Genomic DNA, 21,915 nt, shown 5'->3' on the forward strand with positions numbered 1-21,915 from the left:
AGAAAAAGGGCGGGAGAGAGAAGACTAACAGTTATAAAGCCAAAATTAGATAGGCAGTCAGTATAGATAGGTAATCCAGTCAAGTCAGATCAAGGAGACCAAGTTTGAGTGAGTCTAGGAAGTTGGAACCTGTCCCCAGAGGGATTGAAACATTAATTCCTTCAGAGCCCTTCCTCCACCCTTATCAAGAACCTGCCCCTGCTCCAACCTGTTGCCAAGGTAACCTGTCTCAGGAGTTGCCCCTCCCTACAGGGAGCTATAAGGTTGTTACTGTGTCTTTAGCTACTCCATCCTGCTCTGCCCTCTTCAGCCCACCTGGTTCCCACCTTTAGGCCATCCCACCAAGCATTCCTGGGCCTAGTCACATAGGCAGGAAGGAGAAAGATAAGGGAGAAAAGGCAGGAGAACAAAAGGAAACCTAGGACATAAAAAAATGGCAGAACACCTCCCTTCTTGAGATACCAGGATACCAGCTATGTCCCCCTTTTTCCTCCCGGGAGAAATCTGTTACTCCGTTTAAAATAAACCCTGCTTCATATGCTTGCCTTGGCGTGTTTCTCTAATGTTCAAACTTCAACATGTGGGGAAGCAGGACTCGTCACTCATAACTGGTGGTTTCAGTTATATGGAAAATATATCAGCATCACTAATTATTATAGAAATTCAAAACAAAACTTGGATGAGATATTGTCTCTTCCAAATAAAAACAAATACTGTCAAAATGACAAAAGATTAAAAGGGCTTCTGATAACATAGAGTTAAGGGAATACTTCAACATTGTTGGTGGGAATGTAAATTAGTGCAGCCATTATGGTTAAAATATGAAAAAAAAATTAAAATAGAACATGTGGTCTAGTCACCCAGCTTGTGAGTGTATATCCAAAGAAAATTAAAACATTATTCCAAAGAGAAATCTGAACTCCTATATTTATTATAGCATTGTTCACAGTACCTGAAAGAAAGAACCTAACTCTCCATCATCTGAGGAATGGATAAAGAAGACATGGGATATGTATATAACAGAATTCTTTATAACCATAAAAGGGTAACATAACATCCTTTGTGACAACATGCATGGAACTGGAGATAGCTATATTAAGTGTAATATGACAAGTATAAATCAAGTACACCATGATCTTATGCATATGTGAAATTTTAAAGAAGTTGACCCCACAGAAAATGAAAATTGAATGGTAGTTATCAGAGGTTGTAGAGATAAAGAAACAGGGAGAAAAGTTGATCAATGGGGACCAAGATGCAGTTAGATAGAAGAAAGAATTCTAATGTTCTATTGCCTGGTATGGTGATTTAAATTGCAATTGAGTACTGCATATCTCACACATCCAAAAGAAAGGGTTTTTGAATATTTGTGCTATGGAGAAATGATAAATGTTTGAGAGGACAGATGTACTTATCTTGATTGCTCAATATATACATGTGCCCCATTAAATGGTCTGATTTTTATGTTTTTAAGTAAAAGTTAAGAATACATTTAATTTAAAAAATTAAAGGTGATGAATGGCCATATTAGATAAAGAAAAATATCATACAAGTAATATTATCTATGGGAAACTCACTTTACATCTAAGGACAAAAACAGATTGAAAGAAAACAAAAAGAGAACAGAAAAGAAAAAGGAAGGAAGGAAGGAAGGAAGGAAGGAAGGAAGAAAATAGATATTTCCTGCAAAATTATAACCAAAAAGAACAGGGTTGGGTGGCTATTTTAATATTTGAAAAGATACATTTTAGCTTAAAATGTGTTAGTGATACATACAGGGCAATATGTAATAATTAATTGCTCAATTCTCTAAAAACATATTGGATTTAAACCTTTGCTTTCATATATAAAGCAAATATAAAGAACTTAAAATGGACATAGTCAATAATTGTAGGAGGCTACAGTATCTTACTTTCAGTAGTATATAGAACACCCACACAGTATCAATGAGGAATCAGCAATTCAATAGAACAAGTGGAATCTTCTGGAACACAACATCAGTAGATTACACATATTTTTCAAATTCACATGAACTCAAGAGTGTGTAGGGCTGCAAAACAATCTTCAATAAATTTAAAAGACATTGAAAGACACAAAGTATCTTTCTTTTCAAACGGAATGAAATTAGAAATTGAAAGCAAAAGGAGATTTGGAAAATTAATAAATATGTGAAAATTTGACAGTCCATACTGATCCAATGAATCAAAGAACAGATCACAAGAAAGTTCTAAGATATCTTTTAAAATGTAACAGAAAAGCCAAAATAATAACACAAAATTCATCAAAAACCATGCCTATAAAAAATGTATAGCTCTAAATACTTACTTTGAAAATAAAGAACTCAAAACACAATATAAATTTTTCCTTTAAGGAAACAGAAAAGAATAACAAACTAAACCCAAAATTATTAGGAAGAAGGAAATAAAAAAGAGTAGGACACAGAAAAACAAAATAGAGAATAGAAAGACAATACAGAAATCCATAAAGAGAAGAATTAGTTCTTTGAAAAGATTAACAGAATTTAAGAATCATTATTCAGGTTGATCAAGGGGAAAATAGAGGGTGCAGGGAGAACTCTCAGAAAGAGGAGACATGGTAGCTGATTTTTATGGAAATTAAAGGATTATAAGAGAATGCTGTGAACAATTGTATGTGAAAATTATATAACCTAAACAACATGGTTGTATTTCTGGAAAACCACAATGTACCAAGACTTAATCATGACAAAAATAGAAAAATCTAAGAAGTCTATAACCAATAACAAGATTGAAACAAAGTCAAAATCCTTCTAAATAATGATAGGTCAGGATCAGAAGCCTTTATTAGTGAATTCTCATTAACATTTAAAGAAATATTAACACTAATCCTCAAATTCTTCCAAAAGTTTGAAGAAGAGGAAATATGTCAAAACTCATTCTAAAAGGCTAGCATCTCCTCAACATTAAATTCAGACAAAGATACTACACACACACACACACACACACACACACACACATCTTTATCCCTGATGAATATTAATGCAAAAATCCTCCTCAAAATTCTAGCAAACAAAATTCAACATATATTGGAAGGATTTTATATCATAACTGAGTAGGATTTATTCCTGGAATGCAAGACTGGTTCAGCATATGAAAATCAATCAGTAAAGGACTCCACATTAACAGAATGAAAACAACCATACATGGTTATCTCAATTGACACAGTAACAGGGCATGACAAAATTCAACCAGCTGTCATGATTCATGCAATCAATGACCTAGGAACTGTAGGCAACACCTTCAACAGAGGAAAGGCCACATATGAGAATCCCACAGTTTATACCTTCAGGGATCAACGAGTGAGACCTTACTATTTAAGATCTATAACATGACAAGGCTGTCTGTGTTTGCCATTTCTATTCAACATAGCACCCAAAGCCCTTGCAATGGTAATAGACAACAAAAAGAGATAAAAGTCATCCAGACCAGAAAGGAATAAATAAATCATTCTCTGTTTCACATCACTCAGTCTTACATACAGAAACCATTAAAGATTAAACAGTAAATGCTAAAATCAGTAAACAAATGCAGCTAAGTCTTGTTAATAAACAGTGAGGGGAAACTGAAAATTCATATGCAAAAGAATAAAAGTGGAGTCTATGGTGTAAAGGAAAATTAACTGAAAATGAAGTCTACACTTAAAACAAAACACACTAACTATAACACAAAAATCAGCCTGTTCTCTACACATAGATTGATGAGCAAGACTGGAAATGTGAATTATGATACAATGACATTTATAAAATAATTGAAAAAGAATAAAATACTAAGAATAAAATAAATTTAATCAAAGAGATGAGCAAATTGTAGACCAAAAACTAAACTAGAATCAAATAGAATTTAAAGTTAATGAAATCAATTAAAGAAGATATAAATATTTGAAAATGCATTCTATGTACATGGATTAGAGGATTTAATACTGTTATAATGTCAATACCACCCAAGTGATACACAAATTAAATTAAATCCCTATGAAAATCTCAATGATGATGGTTCAGGAAGAGAACAATCTATTCTAAAAGGGTATGTGCAACAACAGATCCTTAATAAACAAAATAATATTCCATCAGGCAATCTGGAATAATCATTATAATCTTGAAGGAAAAAACACAATGTTGGAGGTCTCCTACTTTCTGATTTAAAAACTATTACAAGGCTATATTCATAAAAGCTGCAGCAGGAGCATAGAGACTATCACACAGACAAAAATGACAGGATAGAGACCAGAAGTAAACCCTCACATATATGCTCAAATGGTTTTGAACATGTGTGCCAAAAAGCCATTCAATGAAGAAATGTCAGCCTTTTCAATAGCAGTGCTGGGAAAATTGAAAACACACATGCAGAAGAATAAAATTGGACTGTTCATCCTGTCTAGCAAAATTAACTCAAAATAGATCAAACACCTAAAGAGACCTAAAACTACAAAACATACGAGAAATGTCTCATGACATTGAACTTGGAAATGATTTATTATGTATGTATCAAAAAGCATAGGAAAAAGAAGAAAACAGATAAATAACACTACATCAAAATTGAAAACATCGGTGCATCAAAAGTCACAATCAGTGGAATGAAAAAAAAAAACCGACCTATACAATGTGAGAAAATACGTAAAAATCATATATCTAAGAAGGGATTTATTTATAAAACATATAAAACATCCCTGTTATTAACAAGAAGCAACCAGCTAGACATGGGGAAAGTAATAAAAAAATCTATACAAACACCCAATAAGCACATTAGAAAATGCCTGATATCGCTAATCATTAACAAAGCAAAAATTCAAATAAAGTACACACCTGTTAGAACAGCTACTGTTCAAATAAGCAGATGTCAGAAATTAGCAAATGTCAGAGAGAACATAGAGAAATCTGAGTCCTCGTATACTGTCAGTGGAAATGTGAAATGGTAGCCAAAGGGTATGCCTTTCCTCAAAAAATTAAAATTATTACGTGATTCAGCATGTCTACTTCAGTGTTGATACCAAAAATATCTGATAGCAGGATCTCAAAGAATATTCAGAGGCCTTTGTGTATGCAGTATCATTCACAATAGCCAAAATGTGGAATCAAATTAAGTGTTCACCAATAAATGCATAAACAGAGTGTGGTATAACATGCAATAAAATATTATTCAGTCCCAAAAAAGATGAAAATTCTGATCATGTTACAACATACATGAACTGTGAGAGCATTATTTTAAGTAAAATAGTGCAGTAAAAACACTTCACTATTTTGAGACGTGATGTAGGGAAGGGTGGGGAAGTTGCTCAGTGGATCTGAAGTATCTGCTTGGGATGATAAAAAAATTCTGCAAATGGATAATGTTAATTAATTATACATTACTTTGAATATATTTAATGCAAATAAATAATAGACCTAAAATGGTAAGAGTAAATTTTAGGTCAGGTATGTTTTTACACAGTAAATAATTATGTGACTAGATGAGGGAGAAAGGAAAGGAAGGTGAAGGGAGAAGGAACAGACAGGAGAAAGAGAGGGACAACAACAAAGAAGGCCACATATCATATATCACTTCTTTAGAAAGTTTATGATAAATATTATATTAAATAAATATGTACTATATCTGACAGCATTCTAATAAGCTCAAATTGCTTCAAAGACATATTTTAGATGACTTTTAAAATTAAATGGCGTAGCAAGATAAAATATGTTTAAATACATTTTTAAGATTGTATACAGATTGTTACAGGAATAGTATTTCACACTTTCTGCTATAATTCTACATAACCTAATGCAGTGGATATAGCTACCATTATCTAGGTGTTCTGAATTTTATTTGAATCACATTAATCTACTAAAGTCTTCTAACTGAAACCATAAAATGTTTATTCTCTAGCATATTTTTACAAACTTAAGATGCAGTCAATGCAGAGGAATAGAGCTTCCTTGATGCTTAGATACCTGCATTTCTTCTGTTTGTCTGCTCAGTGTTATTGATGTAGTTTTCTGCTATGGATTTCCTTGAATTCCTCAGAAGACCCTTTTTTATTTCTTTTCCCATGAATATTTCCACAGGAACAAAGAAAGTGATGTTAGACTAATTATGTATATTAGCAAAGCCTCAGATAAGTCTTGCTTGTCTTATTAGCCATTACTGGCAAATGAAGCTTATTTGATTTTTTAAAAATTTTGTTTGGGTTGTGAACAGGGAAGTATTTTTTTCCTATGAAGGAAAAAGAGAATGGATATTGGATAGAACATGAGCATAATCAATATGTATATGCTATTATTTTTGATTCATCATTTTTAAAAATTTTTTTAAATAGTTGGATACTATACCTTTGTTTTATTTTACTATTTTTATGTGGTGCTGAGGATCAAACCCAAGGCCTTGTACATGCTAGGTGAGCACTCTACCACTGAGCCATAACCCCAACCCCTGACTCATCAAATTTTGATGACATTTATCAATATACAATAAAATATTTGATATTTAGTTCAATTACATTGTCCTTCTATCCCACTTTAATAAATATTAAATTTTGATGTTACTTAGACTTTTCCTAATATTTTTAGTAAATATAAATCTTTTAATGAAACCGTGCTTTAGATGTTTTTTAAAAGTCAATATTTTGGTCACCACTTCCAATGTAGACATGATAGTAATCCAAACCCTCTCTTACACTTCCTTTTCTGCTCCCTCATCACATATTCTGTCAGGTATGCCTTTAGAACTTTAAGCCTGTTCCAAACCCATAATTAAATCTTCCCATTTGCCTCTTTAGGTTGGTATGATTTTATTTTATGTTTCTTTAATTGTCAAATTATCTACTTCTTTGCAGGTTAGGATTTTTTTCCTGGAGTTTCTGATTCTTTCATCTCATTTTTTAATAGAGGGAATCTGCTTTACAGTCACTGTATTCTCACAGATCCTCCAGTAGGTCTGAATGTCATGTGTTTCATTCCTGAAGAAGATTTTCTGGACTCGCCTACTTCAGCCCAATGACCATTTATTCCTACCCTTTCCCCAGATGAAAGATGAGTTACACTCTTAATTTTCCATGTAAACCTTTTATTGCATTTGAAAGCTTCTGTTGTTTCTTTCTTCCTCATTCTATAGCAAGGTACATATGATACTATAGAGGATATAGAATGGGAAAGCAGTATGTATTACTTTTTCATTATTTGTCTCCTCCATCCCTGCACCTCCAGATACAGTATGGTCTTTGCTATTCTCTATTCTGCACTGTGTCGCCCAGTACCCTCTTTGGCTGGAATTTTGTAATCTTGACATAATCATTTCTGCATCTGACTTTTTATTGGGAAAAAGCAATTGAAGATATGGCAATCTGGGTTCCCATTCTGGGATGGCAGGGATGGGAGGAACCAAAAAGCAGCTGCATCTTGTAAAAAGGGCAAGCATTGGCCAGGAGCCCACACTTAAGAGTCACTTCAATATATACAAAGACACATTGACTTGGATTGCTTAACCCATTTACAATGGCTTCTGGGCCTCTTGAGAAACATTTTTTAACTGTTGCTATGTGGCCACCCAAGAAAGATTTTTTTTTTGAACTTTTATTGAAATACACAGATCCTTCCATGATTATTTTCTCATCTTTCCTCATATCTCAGTTTATGGAGAAAATATCTGTTATCTCCACAAGAACTTCCTCACACCAGTTTAATTTGGGTCTGCCCAAGCTATCTCTTTTTGACACCTGAGTTCATCAACTCCTGTACAATTCTAACTGCTGCAATGAGACATCGCTGACAAAATGGAACAGAAACAGTTGAATTGGCAGGAGAGCATTTCCACTTTGCAATGAACTTTCTATCATTGGGCCTATTTCCATCTGCAAGCTCTCTGAACCTTACGCTTTTCAGTTTTGTTCCCCCTGTGAACTGCCGCAAAATGAGGTTTCCAAAAAAGATCACATTTCTGTTTGCCCCATGCCACCATGGAATCAATCAAAACGAATAATGCAGGGGAGGCTGAGAGATAGCAAAGGAGTATTAGTAAATATGGTCTTATTCCAAAAAACCACATAACCTAACAGAACGATTTGTGGATCTGACAGTAGATATTGCAATTGAATATCATTTTGCAGCCTCAGAATCATTGCCACTGCTGTCAGAACACAGCAGGTGGTTGGAAGTTGGCAACTTTTATGAAAGCCATTTATATTACAGTGCATTTCATGTAAACAGTAGCAATAAAAAGCTAAACCAGTCCAGGAATAAGATGCAAATATTACAAATGTTTTTTTTTTTTTTAAATAAGATTTTAGGCAATTGGTCTTGGATTAAAATAAAGAATAACTTTAAGACAATATTGACATTTTCAATACTTTTTTTCTTTTTTGCTTCAGAGTGCTACTGGTATAAACTATTTACTAGAGTTACTCTGTAGAATTTTCTGTTAACTTTGGTGAGCCTCTGGTACTGAGGCTAAGTAACATATTAAGTGATGTTCTTAACTGGTGAATTTAATAATGATACAGATAGTTGGCAAAGATAATATTTTAAAAATAGAACAATACAATTTGTTCACAAAATTATGCAGCTTTCATGTTCCTGCTTTAAATAATAAATTTTCTTAAGTAAAAGCACGAGATATCATTTGTCTCAACACAAGGGATAACCATAGTTACAAGGGCATATGGGCCATTTATTTATCACCATCAAGAATGTTAGAACATGTGTAATCCCAGTGGCTCCATAGACTGAGAAAGGATGATTGTGAGTTCAAACCCAGCCTTAGCAATTGTGGGGTGCTAAGCAACTCAGTGAGACCCTGTCTCTCAATAAAATAAAATATAGGGTTGGGGATATGGCTCAGTGAGTGAGTGCCCCTGAGTTCAATCCCTGGTACTCCCCACCCCCCGAAAAATAAATAATTTAATAATATTTTTTTTAAAAATACTGTAGAACAAAACAGCAAGAAAAAAGATTAAATTAATATTTTCTGAAAAAGTTCAAAATTTATAAAATTATTTGTTTGCATGAAATAGTACATTCCATGAGACCCACAATATCTCTAGAAGGAACCATCCTAACATCATGTAGAGATGAGGTAGAATCACAGCAAAAGTACTTACCAAGAGAAAGCTCATCTGTACTGAAGCAAATGTAAAAGAGAAATGCTGTAAAATGGGAGTGGGGCATGAGGGTTGCATGATTTTTCTACTTGTAGAATAGACTAACCACCAACTTCGTCAGTTTTCATAATGTGCTACCTTATGGAGAATGTAATTCCTCTACTGCACAGGTTTGCTGAAGGTTAAGGCGCATTCAGAGTGTGAGACATGGCAGAAAATGTTCTTTTTGATGAATGCTGATATTAGAAAGCCCCACTGGGACCAGCCAGGAAGAGTAACGTGCTTCAAGAGCATCCTGAGGAGTTCACTTCCAAGAACCTACAGAATGTGGGAATTCTGAAAAGATATACCTATCAACCACCAGGAGGCTGCGACTCATGTTCCACTGAATAAATTCCAAAACACTTCCAATTTTAAGGAAATCATTCTTAGCATCAGAATGTCGCTGATCACAATAAGCAATTTCTTTCCCATTGCCTACCCTTTTTAACTTACTCCTTAAATACACTTTATCCACAATAGTCCTATTGTGTGGATAATATAGGCCTTTATGTTCATATCACATAGATTTTACTTTAATATTACCCATACCCTGAGCCTTCTCTTTTTATTACAACCTAGTAAATATTATTTTCCTTTATGACCTGAATTAAAGTCCACAGACCTCATGATACCCTGGGATCATTTTTTTTTTAAATTTTTTAACAAGTATTTATTGAATCTCAAGTAGGACCAGACACTGAGTACTCAAACAGAAAGGGTCCACATGTTTTCAGTTGTAAAACAAAAAAAATTATAGCATGTCATCTCTCTCCCTGAAAACAGTTACAAAAAAACATCTAATAATTGTTAGAATTTAATAAATGTATCAGAGAGCTGCTGAATTATGGTTTTACATTTTCTGCTATAGACTATCACTTTAAAGATGGAAGACTCATCATAATCATAGAATCACACATAAAATTAGATCTGATGAAGGAGTCGGCTTTATTGGAAAACAGGTGTGGGAGCAGGCCTATGATTGTGGGGCACACTAGATGCACATTGTGTAATGAACTCCCGGATTCTGCCACCCTGATGGAGCTCTGACCTGAACTGCTCCCAATGCACCTGGTCAGAGGCAATGACCAAGATGAGGGGAGATCTATGGCAAAGCACAATACAAGCACTGAATCAACCACCAAAAGAGCAACAATCATGACAAGTCTTGCTTTGCTTATCATACATTTTATTAGAAATATTTTTCATAACATGAAACCTAGCAATTTAAAGTATACAATCCAAATACCTTTTGGTACAATTACAGAACTGAGCATCCATCACTGAAATGAAAAATATGTTCATTAAAAAAAAAAAAAGAAATCCCATACCCTTTAGTCATTATCCCTCAATTTTCCCATTCCACCTGGCTCTAACCAACCATTAATAAGTACTAAAATTTAGGCTTGTTTTCTTGAAAGAGTTTCACAGTTTTATGTACAGTTAAGTGTTTGGTCTATAGGAATACCTCAGAGATATTGTGGGTTCCATTTCACACCATTTCTGCAACCATTTCTGCAACAGAGGAAATATTATAATAAAACGAGTTATACAATTTTCTGGTTTCCAAGTGCATATAAAAGTTAGGGTTACCCTATACTGGTGTTTATGTTCTATCAATATGCTTCAGTTCTGGGTCTATCCTGTGATGAAGAGCCAACTACTTCTCAGAACTGGTGTTCTTGATAGATACAGATACACACACATATACATGCAGAGTAAATCACTCAAGGCATATCTGTATTGGTGGACTAAATTAATAAGAGGAGTAAGTAATCAATGGGCTATTGGTGTAGCATAACAGAAATATAGAAAAAGTCTTTCTAAAAGAGGTAAACACAGAGGTTAAAGCATCAGAGAAATAAATAATAGGAGAGAAATCATCTCAGACAAAATGGATATTATGAAGAACTGTTTTGGAACTGGGATTGAGTATGCACATAAGTTTCTTAGGACATCAAAAGTGTTCAATACATGCTAGTAATATAGTCAAAGTAAACTCTCTAAAGTGGTCCTCACAAGTTTAATGTGAACAGATTGTTACAATTCATATTTGAGCACTCTGACTTAAACCAACATCTCTTGGGTAGGCTTAGGAATAGGAATTTTTTTATTTTTTATTTTATCGTTGTAGATGAACACAATACCTTCATCTATTTATCTTTATGTGGTGCTGAGGATTGAACCCAGGCCTCACACACGCTAAGTGAGCGCTCTACCACTGAGCCATAACCCAAGCCCAGGAATAGGAATTTTTAGGACACTATGTTTATCATATCTCTGCTGAAGTTCAACAACTAAGCTGCCGTGAAAAGCTTGAAAATCATTATATAGGTGACAAGTATTTTCTTGTTTCCCACAGATAGAAAATCATTGATGTCAGAGGAGCCAAGGGCTTTAGGGTCATTTAGTTTCTATGCTTCACTTTTTTCATCAGATAAAACAGTTGACATTTTATTGTTTAAATTAGATAATATAACAATATCTACCTTTAGCTACAAAATGAAGATGGAATGAGACATTACCTTATGAGTGCATGTTAAACATAGTTTCATTTTATAATTTTTGACAGTGTTAATTAAATGTTAAGAAATGTTTAGGAACAATGTTAGATGACTAGAGTACTTTCTGAGGTGCTTCATAAAGCCACACCTTCTTTCATACCAGCTTATTTTGTTCTTTACCTAGATTCTAAGAACATAGTTGATTTAGAATTTAAGAATTGAAAATAGTTCAAGTAAATTAATGAAAGGTTTTGTTTCCATCATTTCCCAGCAGAATTTAATGTTAGGAACATGTGATATGCTTTTATTTCTAATAAGGTCATAGGGCCTTTTAGGATGTATATCATTTTTTATTCAGCCAACTCTAGATCTACCTCAAACATAGAGTAACCAACCTGTTGGATAAAATCCCTAAGATGAAAAAAGTAAAGGAGAAAGCCTTCGTTAAAAAAAAAAAATCAACATATCAGAGGCTCAGGAGGCTGAGGAGAGGATCATAAGTTCAGAGTCAGTTTCACAGCAACTTAGTGAGGCCCTGTCTCAAAGTAGAAAATATAACAAGGCCTGAGTATGTGGCTCAGTTGCTAAGCACCCCTGGGTTCAATCCCCAGCACCAAAAAAACAAAAACAAAAACAAAATTAAAAAAAAAAAAAGAAGAATGTTAAATGCCTGGCTCTGTCACTCTCTCAGAATGTTCTCCATTCTGCTCTGCACTCTCTGTTAAGTGATCATGCACTGACTGTTCTTCCTGGCACTTCTGGTGGCCTTGTGTTGTTTTTTTTTTTTTTATTTTTAATTTATTTTAATTAGGTATGTATGACAGCAGAATGCATTTTGATTCATTGTACCCAAATGCAGCACAACTTTTGATTTCTCTGGTTGTACACAATGTAGAATCGCACCATATGTGCAGTCATGCATGTACCTAGGGTAGTGAAGTCCATCTCATTCCACCATCTTTCCTGGGTAGCCTTGTCTGTACAAAGCCCAAAGACCTGAGCAATGATGTTCAAAAACAATGAAAATCAACATTGACAACGCAACTGTCATCTCACTTTAAAGATTAAATTCAATAAAAATTCTAGTTATTTTGAGTAGCTTCTAGTAAACTGATTAGCCACAACTCATTGACCAATTAACTTGCTTATTGGTTGAACTGAATATTTATTCTAATTAATAGAGAAAATGAACCAATTTTCCTATAAAGAAAATTTGAGCAAAGGGGAAATATGGCCATATTCTATGTTTTAATTTCCACAGAGAATGAAATAGACCAATGATCTGATTTGGATCCACTTTGGATTATTAACTTATAACCTAAATCTTTTGTATTTCTGAAACCTCACAATTTAATAATCCTCAAACAAAGGATAGATAAAGTACAGCTCTGAGGTTAGAAAAATCTGAGTAACTTTTTTTTATCCATTAGCCTACAATCCTCCATTATTACCACTGTTATATCCAAAGGAACTGAGTACTTGCCAGCTTACTGCTTAAAGATTATGTATATTTGTTTCTCTGTTAAAATGTACAAGAATTCAACTTCACGTGACTTAAGTTATATTGAATCTCAACCATGATTGACTTTAAGTAACGATGACTGGTTTTCTTGCATAGTTTTCTAGTATATTACAAACAAATTAAAACAATTAGTGTGGTATGTTGAGTATACAACTGGACCCTGGCACAAGAGATGTGCCTGAGTTTTTATACTAGGTACATTCCAGATTGAATGAAGTCATTACTTATTTATTTATTTAATTAATGTATACAGGGAACTGACCCAAGGCCTCTTTACCACTGAGCTACATCCACAGTTCTTTTTATGTTTTGAGACAGTTCTCACTCAGTTTCTGAGGGTCTTGTTAAGTTGCTGAGGCTGGTCTCAAACTTGCTATCCTCCTGCCTCAGTCTCCTGAGATTCTTGGATTACAGGTTTGTGCCACCAAAATTGTCAGGCTCAGAGGCATCTCTCTTTCTCTCTCTTTGGCTCTATCCTGACTGAGAAAGTGGAAAACAAAGATGTCAAGTTTGAAATCTTTGCTTGACATTTTACAGGACTTTGGGGAGAGGGGCGGTGTGTGGGGAACTAGAATATACAGGTATAAGCTATTATCTCACAATCAAAATGGCAGTCAAGTAATTGCAATCACTGAGAGGAAGGAGAGCTAAGAAAGAACCTGGTGATGAAGTGACAGAGGACAGGCACCTTCCTGCCTATGAGCCTTTCTTTTATTGCTAGACTGCAAAGGAAAGGCATAGAATATTCAAATACAGGAGAGGGGTTCTCCCATAGGGGAAACTGGGACTATTTGGAAACATGCTGCTGCAGAATTGCTAGATATTGCAAACACTTTTCAACAACAGCCCTAGGAAAGTCTGAGTGTCTGAGAAGGGAGACTCTGGGACATGGAAGGAAATGAAGCTGAGAAAATGAATATTACCACTCATCCAGTTTTAAGACAGTATGTATATAATGCCCACCAGGTCCAAGGAAATCATTTCTTTATAGATTAGCTCATCTTGAGCATGGGAGAAGAGTGAGCCCAATGAAGTGGATCTGCCAATTCAGGTATCCCTCTGGAAAAGCACTGAGGATGTTCTGCAGGAACTGGGCAAGCACCAAGCCAGGTATTTCAAAGACCTGAGAAAGCTGTTTTTATGGCCAAAATGAGAAACAAACTGTTACAAAACACCCTTTGAGAATGATGTGGGCTTTTTCTCTCCCTTCTCAGCCTGATTGTCTGACAAGATATTTATGATGTGGGAAAGGCTATTGTTAACCTGGGAGAAATTGAAGGTGTCTATAACATGGTGTGACTTTTCACAAAGCTTGTCAGAGAAAAGGGACAATTAAAAATGGTGGATAAAGAAAATAAATGGTAAGAAGTAGGAAAGAAAGCAGATTTGGCATTATTTGCTTTGCACAGATACCCTCAGTGACAAGATAGATTAGCAACTTAGTGCAATCTTGTTAGCCTTTTGGAGGAATTTAAGCCAAAACAACTGTTCCAAATTTTCCTAACCATGGTGGAAAGTGAGGAATTTCCTAATCAGGAATTGCTCACTGCTTGAATGGATTCCTCTTCTCCACTATGAATGGGACTAAAGTCATCCTAGAGTGAATAAGCTACAGGAGGGGACCAGATGCCAAATCTGAAATTCACTACTTTCTGCTCCCCCAAGAGCAAGGAAAAGACCACTGTTCTGGTATATATGGTTTCTGGATGTACATGGATGTATGGCAACCCGGAATGTACTCCAGAACCCTGGACACTACTGATGGTTATAGAGGTAAGGCCATAATATTAAAACAAGTGATGTTGAATCTAGAAATTAGAAGAGCGCTCTGCAGGGGTCTGTCACCTGTCACAGTATGGTGGCTCTGGGCCTCAGTCTACTCTCATTCACTACTATTATTATCTGGTTCCATTATATTGATATTATCTGGTGAAGATACTACTCTGTTATAAGATGCAGAACAACTCTATACCCATCTGCACATAAGGGAGTAGGGCTGTCAACCCATACAATATAACAGTGTCCTGGACTTTCTCTGAAGTTCCTAGAACTGGTCAGTTTTTTAAGAATCATGAAATTCAGGCATAGTATGAGATAAAATGCAAACTTTACCCATCTCCTATATGGCAAATGATTACAGGTTTTTGTAGAACTCCTGGGTTATCGGCCTGCTTTCATTCCTTGTCTAGTCCAATGCCTACACCCACTACATCAGTTGGTTAAGAAGAGAGTCACATGAAAATGGGATATTCCCCAGCAGGAAGTATTTGAAAAAGCAAAGATTTTGAGACCCAACCACAGGATCCGGGCACATTTCTACCAGATATGCAATTACAATTAGATGTCATCTGTTAAGCACAATGAATGATTTGAGATTTTTGACAAGAATCCAACAGGTGAAAAAGGTACCTCTATATTTTTGATAACAGCTCTGGAAGGAAGCCTGAACTGAAGACATCCCTTTGATACAGAAGTTTCTAGCAGTTTACAATGCCTTATGACATATGGAGTCACTGACTAAGATTTTTTCAGTCTCAATGGAAAGGAACCTACCTACAAAGGGATGAGTAGGTGGCCTGTTTCACCCCCATCACTTCTCAGCATGGCAAAACTCTACTGTAAATAAATAGTATACATGTTTACAACAATGCATTATCCTCTCCAATAGCTTATAAATTCCTGAGCTGTAAACAGTATTGAGCTGGATTACACATCGAAAGGCAAAATCCCCCTTTTCAGGTGAGGGGCCCCATGCCTATGAACTCAAGTGCAAGAGAGGACGCCCCATACATAAAAATGCTTGGTAAACAAATGGGTCTTGCATAGGGAAGCCAAGCAACAGCATACTCTTCCACTGGTTAAAGAAAAGAGAAAATCAACATCAGCAAATGGGGAGAACTATGAATGTTATGGCCACGGTAACTCACGATCCATGCCCACTGTTTGTTTGTACTGACAGTTAGACAATGCACCAAGGGTATTGTGGATGGCACAACAGCAAGTGAAACAATGTTCTACTGGCCTTGTTAAAATCTTTACTAGCAAGGCGGCTAATCAAACTACCACCAAGTGTGATGCATGGGTACTCACACCAGATTAACAGTGAACAGGGAAGCCATTTTTTAGGACATGCTGTCCAGGATTGGACCCAAATATATAACTTATCATACCACTTTAATATGATATGTAACTGTCAGGTAGTATGTTTGATGGAGATAAAGAATAGTTTTATTTTTCATTTTTATTGGTTCATAATAGTTATATATATATATATATATATATATATATATATATAACATTAGAATTTATTTTGGCATAATTATAAATTCATGAGGTATATTTTGCTCCAACTAAGTCCTTTTCTCTCCTTGTTTCCTATACATTAATGATCTATTTATTTACAATTTTTTTAAATTAGTGTCTTGTAGATATGCATAATGGTAAGATTCACTGTAGTATATTCCTATATCTATATTTGTGCATTAGAAAGTTAGCTCAGATCCATTCCACTGTTTTCCCCTTATTCTGCCCCTCCTCCCACCTCCTCCTCGATTCTTTTCTTATAATCCCCTGATCTTTTTTTAAAATTATTTTTATGGAAGTCCCTTCCCCATTTCTTTTCTCTCTCCAACCCCCAATTGTAGACTAGCTTCAGAATATAACAAAAAATATTTAATCTTTGACTTTCTGAGTCTGAATTATTTTACTTAGCATTATAATCTCCAGTTCCACCCATGTACCAGTATATGTCATAATTTTATTCTTTTTCATGGCTAATACTCCATTGTGCATTGTGTCTATATACCTACTGGGTTAAATCCCAGTGCCAAAAAATTAGGGGGTGGAGGTGGTATGTAACTCAGTGATATATCAGTTCCCTGACATATGTGAGACTCTGAGTTCAAGTACCAGCACTGAAAAAAAAAAGAAAGAAGTTATTTTATTTGCTTCTTATGTGGTGCTGATGATCAGACCTGATGTCTCACATATGCTAAGCAAGCATGCTACTACTAAGCTACAACCCCAGCTCTCCAAGAACAGTTATTAAAACAACAAATTATGGCCCAATACTGCTAAACCCCTTTAGCTAAATGGACTGAAGTCCTCAAAGAAGCATGAATAAATTTAAATGTCCATCTCTCTGTAATGCCTGTCCTTTATGAATACTTGGGTAATCTGGACCTTGCCCTAAAGACCATTTATGTTCAAACTGTGTGTACAGATATTATAGGCAAAACTTGATATCTAGATAGAATGTAATTGTTTCTCACACTACACACATTACATTTATGTGAGGGACAATTCAGTGTAGGATCAAATGGTTTGTTCCCCCATACAGGGGTCAGCTCTTTCCTGCAACAGTATGAAGTGTCGACAGCCTTCCTAACATGAACCCATTGATTTTACTGGACTCCATGGTCATGGGTCATGTTCTGAGTGGGCTAAACAAATGCCTTAAGATGCTGTAGTTGGTCTTTTTGTCTTCCATGCCATTTTTTTTCATAAATTCTAGGAAACCCTCATGAACTGTGACCTATTGGTCAACATATGTGATATGTTATACTGCATCTGTCCCCAGTGCTGTTACCACATTGTCTGATTACATGATACCACCAGAATTCTCTTGCTGAGTGGTGCACATTCATCTTTAAAAATCATTACCAAAAGTTTGTTTTTCATCTATAGCTGCAGTTTTTCTGTTTTTCACAGGAATCTTTTAAACTCGAATTAATATCTTGTCTGATACTTTCTTTAGTATAGAAAAGGTGCTGAGTTGTTGGTTTGTTCCTTGTGCTTTTGGTGAAAAACATTGATTGTTTTTTTTTGCTTGTATCACTATTTTCTGTATATTTTTCTGCATGTACCTATATTTTTGCTGGGGACTCCTGCTTACAAGCTGCAGAGGTTGTTTCATAGCATTCTGACAATAAAATGCTGAATTAAAGGTACATCATGGGAGGAGCTCTATGACAGTCCAGGAGCTGATTATGAGGTGGAAATGTATGAATTCAGTTTGAGGTGACTGCAGCCATCTTGATTCCTAACAACCATTATATACACAAAATAACCAGATTAGTTTTCCCTGTATAATATGTGTATGTGGAGATTTACATCTGAACCTCAGATGTGTGCCTGTTTCTTTGATATTAACTTAAGATAAGCCAAGCATGCTCTGGCTTTGATGAAATCAGTTTTGTCCTAAACAATATATGCACACCTCCTTCTGACTTAAATTGAAATGATCAAACCTGTCTTGCTGTGCTCAGGACCATGCTTCTGTTAGAAAGTCTCCGATGACATACACTCTATGCAATCCTAGATCTGCCTTCCTTACTTTAAGAAAATAAATACAGCTGAGTGTGGTGGTGCATACCCGTAAACCCATCAACAATGAAGACTGAAGCAAAAGCATCACAAGTTGGAGGCCAGTCTCAGAAACTTAGTGAGATGTTTTCTCAAAATAAAAAGAACTGGAGATGTAACTCAGTGGCAAAGTGCCCCTCAGTTCTAAAATAAATAAATGAATAAATAAATAAATAAATAAAATTTTAAAAGGGGAAAAATACAGGAGAAAAGATGACCATGATTTGACAATCGTTTCAAAGAAAATCATTTGGGTGTTCATGTTTTGAAAATCTATGACACGAGGTACCTGAATACAAAGTCTTTGTGGTCAGTGCAAATGTGCTTGAAACCCAGCTTTACCATTACTGTAAGGCTTGAGGTTAGTCCTTGTTTTTGTGAGAACCTCTTCAGTTAGGAAAACTTGGCTTGGAGAGAAGTGATGATGTCTGTAAGATAATTAAATAGCAATCTGCATACCCTTCTTCATCTATGAAAATATCTATGTAAAAATACATGGATCAATTCCATGGATTAATTTGAGAGAATCCAGAATACAAACAAATTTGAAACCAATCACATTGATAACAATAGGAAAATTTGTATCATCCACATATATTCACCTTCCTGGCTCAGTGTCACACAATTATGCGGAAAGTTTCTCCCTGATAAGGTTAGAGATAAATAGATTGTTCTGAATTTTTAAGTGAGGTTGGTGGCTTTCCCACGTCTTGGGCTCCTGTATTGACTTTCCCAGAGTATGTTCCCAGCATGGAATAATCCAAATAATCCAAATGCTTAGGGGTCACTCAGAACAACAATAACAACAAAAACCAACTAGGTAATTTGTTCTAGAGGCTCCATTATACAGCATACAGGGGTCAAAAGAACTTGGAACCTCATCTTTAACAGAAAAGCAAGAATGAAGTCCACATTCAAGATTCCAGATTTTCTGGGGCTGCAAGAGGAAGTGGATTCTTGCTCTCATGATTTGGAGAGTTGATGGACTCAGTATCCTCTGAATAGCTGGGTTCTGCTAAGAAAAACAACAAGCTATATAATGTACTGCTGTTTCAAAAGACCCCAAATATAGATAGACATCAGAAGGAAAAAGAACTTATAAAATAAAAAGACAGGTGCAAATTCCCTTACTTGGGCATCTACATACAGAAGTCCAGAGGAGACTCAGGAGAGGTATAAGAGGAATCCAGAGTTTTTAGCCAGGTTGATGGGTATATCCATTCTGTAAAGAATGGGAGAAGTGGTTGATTTTTAAATATGTAGAAAACAATGAAAAATTTCTAGGAAGATGAAGAAATAGAGAAATGGCCCAATAAAAGGGATAAAACAAATGTCTAGAAAATGACTTTAAATAAATGGAGTTTGGAGGAGTCCCCATTATGTGTAGCATATAAGTGCCAAGACCCAAATAGATGCCTGAAACCACAGATAAACCAAATCCAATGCACACTATATTTCCAAACATACAAATGTATGATGAATAATAATAAATTATAACCAAATAGAACAGTTACAACTATACAGTCTAAGAAAATCTATATAAAGTGAACATGATTTATCTTTACTTATGTCTAAAACTGACTTATATTCACCTTTCTTCCTGTGCTGATATGATAAAATTACCATGTGATAAGATAAAATGAGGTAAATGGCATAGACATTGTGACATAGTGTGAAGCTTCTACATACGAGTTACTTAAGCACAAGCACCATGATTTTTGTTTAACCTTTTAAAAATGAGTGTTTACGGACAAATAGATTTGAGACCTACAAAAGTTCTATAAAATGTTTTTAAGTAAAATGTTTACTTTTATTAAAAAGTAATGTTTGATTCATTAAAGCAAAAGGAATCTTTGTATAATTATATAAACTTTAAAAACAACATGAACAGAATGATTATTCTTGTTTCATATACAAAGTTTGAACAGATTTACAGTTGTGTGTGTAATACAGAGTTATTGTTATTTTACATACGAAGACTATTTTTTGAAATACAATGATTGCTTTCTATTTTTTAAATAAAGCTACTTGCAATTTTTTATTTTTTATTTATTTATTTACTCTAATTAGATATATATGTCAGTAGAATGCATTTGGATTCACTGTACACAATTGCAGCACATCCTTTCGTTTCTCTGGTTGTACACAATGTAGTGTCACACCATATGTGCAGTCATACATGTACCTAGGGTAGTGATGTCTGTTCTATTCCACATTTTTCGTGGCCCCATTCCCCCTACCCTTCCTTCCCTTCCTTTTGCCCAATCACAGATCTTCCATTTTGCCCATGTCCCCCTGCATCCACTCATCAGAGAGAACATTCAGCCTTTGTTTTTTTGGGATTGGCTTATTTCATCTAGCATGATATTCTCCAACTCCATCCATTTACCTGCAAATGCCATAATTTTATTCTCTTTTAATGCTGAGTAATATTCTATTGTGTATATGTACCACAGTTTCTTTATCCATTCACCTATTGAAGGGACTCTAGGTTGGTTCCACAGTTTACCTATTGTGAATTGAGCTGCTATAAACATTCTTTTGGCTGCATTACTATAGTATGCTGTTCTTAAGTCCTTTGGGTATAAATGGAAGAGTGGGAGAGCTGGGTCAAATGCTGGTTCCATTCCAAGTTTTCCAAGTAATCTCCATACTACTTTCCAGAGTGTTTGCACCAATCTGCAGTTCCACCAGCAATGTATTTAATTTTCTGTCATATCCTTGTCAACACTTATTGTTTGTATTCTTGATAACTGCCATTCTGACTGGTGTGACCTGAAATCTTAGTTTTGATTTGCATTTCTCTAATTACTAGCTATGATGAACATTTTTTTCTTATATTTGTTGATTGATTATATATCTTCTTTTGAGAAGTGACTGTTCAGTTCCTTAGCCCATTTATTGATTGCGTTGTTTGTTTATTTGGTGTTAAGTTTTTTGAGTTCTTTAGATATCCCATAGATTAGTGTATTGACATGCATGTGGCAGAAATTTGCTCCCAAAATGTGGGGTCTCTCTATTCACCTCATTGATTGTTTCTTTCACTGAGAAGAAGCTTTTTGTTTGAATCCATCCCATTTATTAATTATTGATTTTATTTCTTGTGCTTTAGGACTCTTGTTAAGGAAGTTGGGGCCTAATCCAACGTGATGAAAATTTGAGTTTACTTTTTCCTCTATTAGGCACAGGGTCTCCAGTTTAATTCCCAGGTCCTTGATCCAATTTAAGTTGAGTTTTGTGCATAGCAAGAGATAGGGTTTAGTTTCATTTTGCTGCATATGGATTTTCAGTTCTCCCAGCACCATTTGTTGATGAGGCTCTCTTTTCTCCAGTGAATGCTTTTTGGCACCTATATCTAGCAAGAGATAACTGTATTTATGT

This window comes from Spermophilus citellus (assembly GCF_964194105.1).
Source record: "Spermophilus citellus genome assembly, chromosome: 11".
NCBI lineage: Eukaryota > Metazoa > Chordata > Mammalia > Rodentia > Sciuridae > Spermophilus > Spermophilus citellus.